The sequence below is a fragment of the Schistocerca cancellata genome, chromosome 1, assembly GCF_023864275.1.
Source record: "Schistocerca cancellata isolate TAMUIC-IGC-003103 chromosome 1, iqSchCanc2.1, whole genome shotgun sequence".
NCBI lineage: Eukaryota > Metazoa > Arthropoda > Insecta > Orthoptera > Acrididae > Schistocerca > Schistocerca cancellata.
Genome location: NC_064626.1, coordinates 989,512,929 through 989,522,880, shown reverse-complemented (window position 1 = coordinate 989,522,880; position 9,952 = coordinate 989,512,929). Strand labels below are relative to the sequence as shown.

Sequence of the window (9,952 nt, the reverse complement as noted above, 5' to 3'; positions counted from 1 at the left end):
GCAGGAGAGCTTCTGTAAAGTTTGGAAGGTAGGAGACGAGGTACTGGCAGAAGTAAAGCTGTGAGTACCGGGCGTGAGTCGTGCTTCGGTAGCTCAGTTGGTAGAGCACTTGCCCGCGAAAGGCAAAGGTCCCGAGTTCGAGTCTCGGTCGGGCACACAGTTTTAATCTGCCAGGAAGTTTCATATCAGCGCACACTCCGCTGCAGAGTGAAATTCTCATTCTGGAAACATCCCCCAGGCTGTGGCTAAGCCATGTCTCCGCAATATCCTTTCTTTCAGGAGTGCTAGTTCTGCAGGTTCGCAGGAGAGCTTCTGTAAAGTTTGGAAGGTAGGAGACGAGGTACTGGCAGAAGTAAAGCTGTGAGTACCGGGCGTGAGTCGTGCTTCGGTAGCTCAGTTGGTAGAGCACTTGCCCGTGAAAGGCAAAGGTCCCGAGTTCGAGTCTCGGTCGGGCACACAGTTTTAATCTGCCAGGAAGTTTCATATCAGCGCACACTCCGCTGCAGAGTGAAAATCTCATTCTGGAAACATCCCCCAGGCTGTGGCTAAGCCATGTCTCCGCAATATCCTTTCTAACAGTGTTAGGAAATCCACTACAGTAACCAAATCACAAATGCTTATTTGCTAAAACATGCTTGTAGATATGCAAAGGACAATGGTGGCTTTTGAAAATTCTCAAAAGTTTGTGTTGATATACAAAGAAAGTTACGGGTGATGTATTCTGCCTTAACTATAAACCACAAATGCTGATTTGCTATGAAATAAACTAAGTGTCTAAATCACGTACTGGTATAGTTTTGCGAGTGTTGAAAATTCTAACACCCTTCTCCTGGAATTGTACAATGACTGAACACAATTGTTTTGAATGAAAATACTTTGGTCTGAAAATTTAAGTTGCACAGTTTTTGTGTAGGCCTGCAGTTGATAATAGTTTATTGCCACACTTCTGAATGTTTGAAATTTCACAATTACAACACAAATGGGTTTTGATACAATCAATGAAAGATTACGCAGAAGTGATGCGAACAGTAAAATGAGTCTAGAACTTTGAATCGGCACACAATCTTGTACATACGGTCTCAAAGGAAAATTTGTAAGTTGAATGTTATAAAAATGAGTATTGCATCGGTTTTTCAGTTAGCTGAATCTGTACACTTCTACACTGGCACCTGGAGGACACTACAGCATGTTTATCTTGTAAATAGTCTTCACGGGTTTGCTACCGGATCACGTTGTGCAAATTCCACAATATTTCTTCAGAGCAGCTGTCAGATATCTTCAGGTGGTTCAACCTTGCTCATGGCTAGGTACGACTGGCGGTATCCGCACAGTCACACTGTTTTTAGAGCATGCACGCGAAGAATGCGTAGCCACGGAAATCACGCATGTGGAGTGATTTTTCGTATTCAAACTTCCTCTGCCGAAAATTGCAGAGCGGCTCTCCCGCGCGTGCGCTGTATGCTGCAATTGTTAAGTGCGACCAGATTTTACTCACCAACGGCTGTACTAGACCAGTGTTATGACTGGCCTGTTACCGAAGAATCTTGATTTAATAGCAGCCAATGCAGGGTTCCAGGCTGTGCTCAGTTGAAATCGTTTCCTTGTTGATGAGATTACCAGCTGTTCAGATATGTATCGCTTTCTTAATGACACAGTCCCAGAAAGATGATGCCGGGGATGAATCTTCCATTTTTTCGTAAATCACACGATGTCCTGTATTCAGGCAGTGTTCCGCAATTGCCGACTTTTGCACTTTTGAAAGCTACATAAAGTTCATTTAAGTGGGCAGTACTAGCTGTTTGTGCTTTGTTAATTTAGCTCCATTTATGACAACTCTTTTGCTGTCTTTGCTAGCTGGGCACATTCCACTGTTTTCATTATCTCATAAAAAATTGCTGGGTCTTTTCATTTATTTCTTCCCTGATACCTGCTCCTTTCCAGTTTCCTGAAACTGGTAGAGTGCCTTGCTCTTTTACTAATTTTCAGATTAGTCCAACCAAACAATCAGAAATGTAGAGATTATGAACCTTTTTGTCTTGGCCATGAGTCAGGAAGCAAACTTAAAATTCAGACTTTTTCTCTAGGTGCCATTGAACACTTTTTAATTTCTTGATTAAGCTAAAATGTTCAGTGTTGGGCTGTGCTAAAGGTAGGTTTTGTTGTTTCTAGAAATACTGATGGTATCAATATTATTAATGCACAATTCAAAGTCTTTCCTAATTTTGCCTGAAATTCTTTGTACCTTGCTTTCAGTAGCTGCTTTTCTTTTTCCGCTACTCAATTTTATTCTTGAAGAGGGGGATAAGTGTAAATTAGAACAAGCAAAATCCAATTTGCTAACACTTTCCTTGTTAGGAATATAAATGTAATTAACATGGTTACAAGATCCTGGTTCTGGATTCACAATATTTTTGAATAACAATCTGGGCACGGAATTTGCAGGAATCACATTTTCACTCGGAAATCTGTTTTACTCGCACTTAACAAGGACTCAAGAACGGAGAAATTTCACTTGTTTATTATTTTACTTTTATCATTTTAAACTTTTAATAATGTGCTACTTAATTGAGAATAAATCTCCGTGTAAATGAACAATTTTTTTTAACAGAGAACTAAAGCAAAGGCTCCTATTATTTAATATTTTATGATTAAAAAAAATACTAAATATAGATTTATAGCTATGTGGGTTACAACTAAATTTCATTACAATGAAATGACAAACCATTTAAATAGGCAACAAAAATAAGACCAATTGTAGCATAAAGTGAATTATTTCCTCGTTTTCAAAAATGAGTATCTTTGTTCAGTCAAATATAAACATTGAAATTTTTAAATTACTTTGCTATCATATAGGGTACGAAGTGTGCAAAAACCTACATTTTATATTTAGACCCACTAGAGACAACTAGCCCCAAGCTTTACAAAAAATAATTTTCGAAGTTTAAAAATTTCTAAAAGATTAAGGGAACATTTGTCAGTGTTTTTACTCTATATAAGGCTAGTAGTTTGATGTCTGATTAGAGGGAAAAGTACACTCCGATAAATCACTTCTTAGCAGTTATTTTTGAATCTACTTTACAGTACCTAAATTTTCAGTACCAATCTTTGCAGGTAATTTTTACTAATTTTTGAATTTAGTGTGTTTTGGTTAATAAACAGTCATGTCAGTTGCAATGTTATAACTTAACCCAGCATATAGAGATTAAAATTAACGCTAATGCTTCCAAACTGAAAAACCGTCATGTGCCTACAAATACAAATGGCTGCCATTCAGTAATGGCGCAAGGTAAATTTTTTAAAAAACAATTTTGAACTTCTCAATTATAGGGTAATTACATATAAAAAATCAAAATATTTAAGAATTGTCAAGCAACCTTCGTTAGATCACTTCATACAGATTGACCCCCAAGGATCTGCCAAATTTTTCTTGACTGATGAGGAAATCGCATCACTAGTTCTAACAAAGGTATTTTCATCAGAATGAAAGATTGAGAATTCTATCTAATAATTTTATAAGGTAGATTACATAACCACTCGTTCATTGTTCCACTTCAGCATGCACGTATTGATGGCCTGCATGTTGGCTCGTGTATGGTAATCAATACCTAGTTACAGATTCAGGTTCCGGTGAGTTGACGTTTCAGAAACTGTTTGTTGATGGACTGGGTTCATTGAAACTGCCAAAACACCTGCTAAACTCTGAGGTGTAGGAGTTTATTCATTGCAAGACATTGTCACTTACTAAGTGTGTGAGGTTTTATAAGTTTCATTCCAGATCATCATAATCTTCATGCTGTTACCTTCCCAAATTGCCAATTGGTCCCTCTGTCAGGAGTTTGGGAGGTGTGAATCGGAGACGCTGGCAATTGTGGGAGATTTTCTCACAATGAGACAATCGTCTTCTTCTTAGTCTACATCTACTAAGCATAAACAGAATGAGGCTAATGATTCAAAGATCCTCCTTGCTGCACCTTGGTTCCTCATGGTTTCACCTACTGGATATGGTCAGGCCTTTGCTACAGTTAATCCATTTATTATTGAAAAAGGTGCTGATGCAATTGCCAGCCCTGAGAAATCCAGCTCTCGTTTATGCAATGGTACTTTGCTTTTGGAGCCAACTTCTGGTTCTCAAGCAACACAACTGTTTGCAGCTTTGCTCCTCCACAGCTATCCTGTTCATGTCGAGGGCCATTGAATGCAGAACTCTTCCCATGGTGTTATTTACATTAGGCTGCTCGATGGTCTGCCTGGGGCAGAAATCCAAATGCACCTCTGTTATCAGGGTGTTTTTGCAATCCATTGGGTGACGAAAAAGGTAGATGCATCCTTAGTGCCTACGCGAACTTTTTTCCTCACTTTTGATAGAGTGGTGCTTCTGTCAAAGATCAAAGCAGGCTATGAAGTTGTCAAAGTCCGACTGTACATTCCAAACCCGATGCGCTGCTACCAGTGTTATTGTTACAACCACTCTCTGATGTCCTGTTGACACCTGGCCAAGTTTGTAACCTGGGGTAGGGATGCTCACAAGGGTGATTGTCTGCCTCCTCCTGTCCGCTGTATCAATTGCAGTGGCGACCATGCCGCTACCCACAAGATCCTCGTATCTCAATGAGCAGGCCATCCAGGAGATTCAGGTGAAGTAAAAAGTGCCTTACCCGGTCGCCTGCAAGTTTTTGGCTACTTGGAAACACTGTGTTCTACCATCTGACACACACAGTGCTATTCTTGCTATATCTCGCTCCACAAAGAACATTGCCATGCAGACATACGATATGAGATTCAGCAGTGCAGCTGTAAAATCACCCAGTATCATGGAGTGTCCCAACCTCCTCCAGCTCTCCATCAAGCCATCAAACTTTCATCTCACGGAGTGGAGTCACCTGCTACAGAACTGGCAGGGCAGAAGGAATACTCCCACGAAGACTTTTTATGTCCTTCCAGTCAACAAACATCTGAATCATCATATGCCAACCAGAAAGGCTTCAAGAAATCAAAGGCAAATCCTTTGCTCAGAGATCCTCTTTGATCGTGTTGCCATGTGATACCCTTGCCTGGCTGATCTCCGTGTCCGTGTGCACCGCAAACCATTGTTCTGCCCTGTACTGTTCTGAGAGACAGAAGGAGGATGCTGATGCCTCTGTAGATCTCATAGAGCAGTATCCTCGAACCTCTGAATGCCCAGTAACAGTGAGTCTTCGAAGGCTGGCACTCTGCAGCTGCATTTTTTCACTCCTCCCCTTTCCTCATCATGACTATCCTTCGATGGAATGTTTGCAGCCTCAGATCCAACAAGGAGGAATTACAGGTGCTCTTTGAATTGTAGTGTCCACTTGTCTTCTGCCTCCAGGAAACAAAATCACAACCACTTTGACCTCTCATGTTTTTTTTTCCGACCTGCTTTGCCGTTGCCCTTGAGGACAGCATTCTTTCCCATGGGGGAGTCATGTTGCTCATCAGGGACGAAGTTCATAGTGAAACACCCAGCTGCAAGCTGTTGCAGTCCGTATTTTCCTTCCTCGCTTCACCTTTTCTTTTTGTACTGTCTACAACCTCCCGTCATTCATTGTCGCCAGGACAGACTTACTTCAGCTTATTGGGCAACTCCGTCACCCTTTCTGCTGCTTGGTGACTTTAATGCGTAACATCCCCTTTGCGGTTCTCCAAGAACCTGTCCGAGAGGTGCCCTCTGCCGTAACACGGGAGCACCCACGTTCCCTTCAGACTCTAAGCACACCTATTCTCATTTGGACCTCTCCTGCACTGCCCAGTTTGCCCATTGTCTCTAGTGGTCTGCTCTCTTTGACGTGTACTCGAGCGACCATTTCCCATGTGCTGTCCCTTTGCTGACTCCTACCCCCAATAGCAGCTTTCTGAGACTGAATGGTCTTTACTCTTCCCTGGCGACCTTCGTCGAACAACATTCCCAGTTGGGATGCCCAGGTTGACTACCTTACAAACGTTATTCATACTGCTGCGGCAGTCCCATTCCTTGCACCTCTCCTTTACTGCCTCATGTCCCAGTCCCTTGGTGAACTGAGGCATGCCGTGACACAGTTTGCGCGCGGAGAGGTCCTCTCTGCATTCTTAACCATCGTCCTACAGTGGCAAACAGCATTTGTTATAAACAGTTGCGTGCGCAGTGTTGTCACTTTGTTCGGAATAGCAAAAAAGCTAGCTGGAATTCATTTACTAGTTCCACTCCCTCTTCTGTTGTGGGCCAGCCTCCAACAGCTCACTGGGACCTAGGTCCATTCCCCAATTTCTGGCCTGACCATGATGTCATAATGGACCCTACTGCAATCTCCAACACCTTGGACTACTTTTTTGTGAAGATTTGAAGCTGCTCCTGCTATCACCCTGCCTTCCTCCATCGGAAACAAGTGGAGGAGGCTTGTGCGATACCCTTCTCATCTCAGACTCGTGAGTGCTACAATGCCGCCTTTACTATGAGAGAACTAGAACGTGTTCTCACTTCATCCCAATCCTCTGTTTCAGAGCCAGACAATGTTCACATTCAAATATTGCAGCATCTTTTTCTTGTGGGCAAGCACTTTCTGTGTCATATGTAAAACCGCATCTGGGGAGATGCACCGCTGGCGTGAAGCCACTGCCATACCCATACCTAAGCCTGATAAGGACAAACATCTTCTTTCTAGCTACCTCCCCATTTCTCTCACCAGCTGTGTTTGCAAGGTGATGGAACGTATGATTCATGCCCAGCAGGTTTGATGCCTCGAGTCTCGCAATTTACTAACCATTGCATAGTGCGGATTTTGAGAAAGTCTTACTGCAGTTGACGATCTCGTCACTTTGTCCACCCATATCATGAATGTTTTTCTGCAGAAATCCCAGACTGGGTATTGGAGAAAGCCTACAACACCGGCTGGAGGACTATTATCGTTTGTTCTCTCTACTTGTGGGACTTTCGTGGCCACCTACCATTTCCTTCGGGAATTTTATAAAAGACTGAGTTTTCAAGGCACGTGTGGGTTCTGCCTTGTCAGACACCTTTAGCCAGGAAAACAGTGTGCCTCAGGGTTCCATCCTGAGCATTGTCCCCTTTGCTATTGCCATTAACTCTATAATGGCCTGTCTTCTGCCGGGCATCTTTGGCTCCCTTTTCGCTGACAATTTTGTCATGTATTGCAATTCTCCGTGGACCTGTCTCATTGAGCGGCGTCTTCAGCAATGTCTCAATCGTGTTTACTCTTGGAGCATCGACATTGGTTTTTGTTTTTCCTCTGACAAAACTGTTTGTTACGAATTTCTGGGGGCATATTAGGTTTATTGTAGTCTTTACATCTTGGGCCTGTTGCTCTTCCGTTCGTTGAAACTATGAAACTGCTGGGGCTCATGCTCGATAGGAAACTTTCTTGGTCCTCTCAGGTGTCTTACCAGGCAACCTGCTGTACGCGGTCCCACAATGTCCTATGTGTCCTCAGTAGTACTTCGTGGGGAGCAGATCGAACTACCTTCTCCATTTGTATTGGTCCCTTGTGTGTTCGGAACTAGACTATGGGTATTTCATTTCTGCATCTGCACAGCTGTCCCTCTTATGCTGTCTCAATACTATCCACCATCTTGGCATTCGTTTGGCCACTGGCGCCGTTTACACTAGCACAGTTGAGAGTTTGTATGCAGAAGCTGCTGAACTACTGCTGTCATAGCACCTTGACTTTCTCCTCAGCAGATACACATGCCCTTTGTCTGCCTTGCCTAGTGACACATCATATACCTTTTCCTTCGATAACTCCTTTGCTTGCCAGTACGGGGTACATCACTCTCGTCTGTTGCCTCCTGGACTTTGCTTTTGGCTCTTGCTCTGGCAGCTTTAACTTTACACTACTTTCCATTTTCCCAGTGGTGTGAACTCTCCACAACCTTGGCCTTAATTTGCTTCTTAAAGACGCACTCCAGCCTCATTCTGTCGCTGTAAGTTTCATGACCTTTGCATGGAACTTCGCAATAGTACCTTTGTGTACACTGATGGCTCTCAGACTGACTGTGGTGTTGGGTGTACCTCCATCATTGGCACTGACGATTTTCGGTATCAGCTTCCAGAACAATACTCAGTATGTACAGCAGAGCTTTTCGCCCTGTATCAGGCCACACAGTGCCTCTGGGGACACAGGCTTTTCAATTGTGTCGTCTGCTCTGACTCTCCCAGTGTTCTACAAAGCCTCTGTGTGCTGTACACCATCCATCCCTTAGTGTAATGGGTCCAGGGGAAAGCTGTCACTTGCTCACTCTTGATGGAGCCACTGTGATGTCTGTGTGAGTTTCTGGTCACATCGGTCTGACAGGAAACAAGACCGTTGATGCTGCTGCCAAGCCTACAGTCCTCGTACCTCAGCCTGCTAGTTCTTCCACTCCCTCCAGGATCTCTCTGTTGCCGTCTGTCAGCAGATGGTGTCACTTTGGCATCACCACTGGTTCTCCCTTCACGGGAACAAGCACTAGGAAATTAAGCCTCTCCTAGCGGCTTGGACGACCACCTCTCATTCTGAGGAGATCATTTTAGCAAGGTTGCGTATTGGGCACTGTCTTTTGAGCCCCCACTGCTTTATGCTCATTGTCCTCAACCTTTAATGGTTCGCCATTCCCTGACAGAATGCCCTTTTTTAAACCACTTATGGTCTCATTTATGTTTGTCGTCTTGAGTTATGGGCCATTTTAGTGAACAATGCGTGGATTGTCAACCGCATTTTACTTTTTAACCCTTGTAGCTATATGGTAAAGGACATTTAATCTGTGATTTGGGACCTCCTTTGCTCTGCGGTGTATTTTATGGATCTTTCTCCAAGTCCCAGTTTTTAGCAGTCTTTCATCGATTGGGCTTAATGTGAAAGTTGTTTTTAACTCTTATTGCCTTTCGTGTTTTATGGTTCTGACTTGGGCTCGTATGACCCTAGTTGTTTTTGCGCCCTAAAACAAAACAATGACTTGTCTATAGAATGGGTGCTTGTCATTCTTCTGAATGGTAATACACTGAAGGGTATAGTCACTTCATTAAAATATAACTTTTTACTTAAGTTTATTTTCGTCTTATAGAGGTATGATGTCTGCATCTCTGGTTTGTACAAAGAATATCCACCGACGCTAGGATACTGAAAGTCCGATGAATTACTAATTATGAAATAAATAAATCTCTGCATTTTGAATATTTGTATTTTAACCCTTCAAACTGTCAGAATATAAGATGCATTTGCTTCCTTGAGCTTTCAGTTCCAACTACAATGTCTGCTTTGTGCCGCATCTCAAACACTATTTTTCCCCATTATTCCACACTTGTCAGAAAGCCTACACAAAAGGACAAAGATAACATCTGAAACAAAGATGTGTACATCACTGTCAAAGACAATACCCCTTACAGTACCAACATATTTTTAATAATGTGCCTACCACAAAAAATTTATGATTCAAATTTTTGTAATTGTTATTGACATAATTAACAAAATATTGCATAAAGAGCTACTGATGTTTAATAAAGGTACAGAAACTAAATTTCTTTAGCACTCTCTACAAAAACACATTTAGTATTTTTCACTTTTCATCATTTTAAGTTAAGTCTTATTTTCTTGAGCAGTATCTCTTTATATTGGTAGTAAGACATTACAGAGTTATTGAAGAACACTTCATTATAATTCAAAAAATTACAGTTATTACACAGCAGTTTACATTGCATAGTTTCTGGGACACTTAGTCATCACTTTTTTCAGAAATATCTTCACACTTGGAACATGCTGTGTTTACTGCATTTGTACCTTTTACATTTGTTGCAGATCATTGTTGTTTTGTTCACTTTATTGTACTTCATTGCTTTTGACTAGCTTTCACAACACAAATGACATCTTTCCCTTCCTCCTCCAGCTTCCTTTGCAGCAAACTTCTGCTTGATATTCTGTCTAAGAATACCTCTCATGGCTGAACTCCCACACTTCTGGAGTTCTCT

At 42.2% G+C, this 9,952-nt stretch overlaps 1 non-coding gene across 1 annotated transcript; it reads left to right on the top strand.

Moving 5' to 3' along the window:
- Positions 1-381: 381 nt before the first annotated feature.
- On the top strand, positions 382-456 carry Trnas-uga (transfer RNA serine (anticodon UGA)). The gene has a single exon. It is a non-coding gene; the product is annotated as a tRNA-Ser (tRNA).
- Positions 457-9,952: the final 9,496 nt, after the last annotated feature.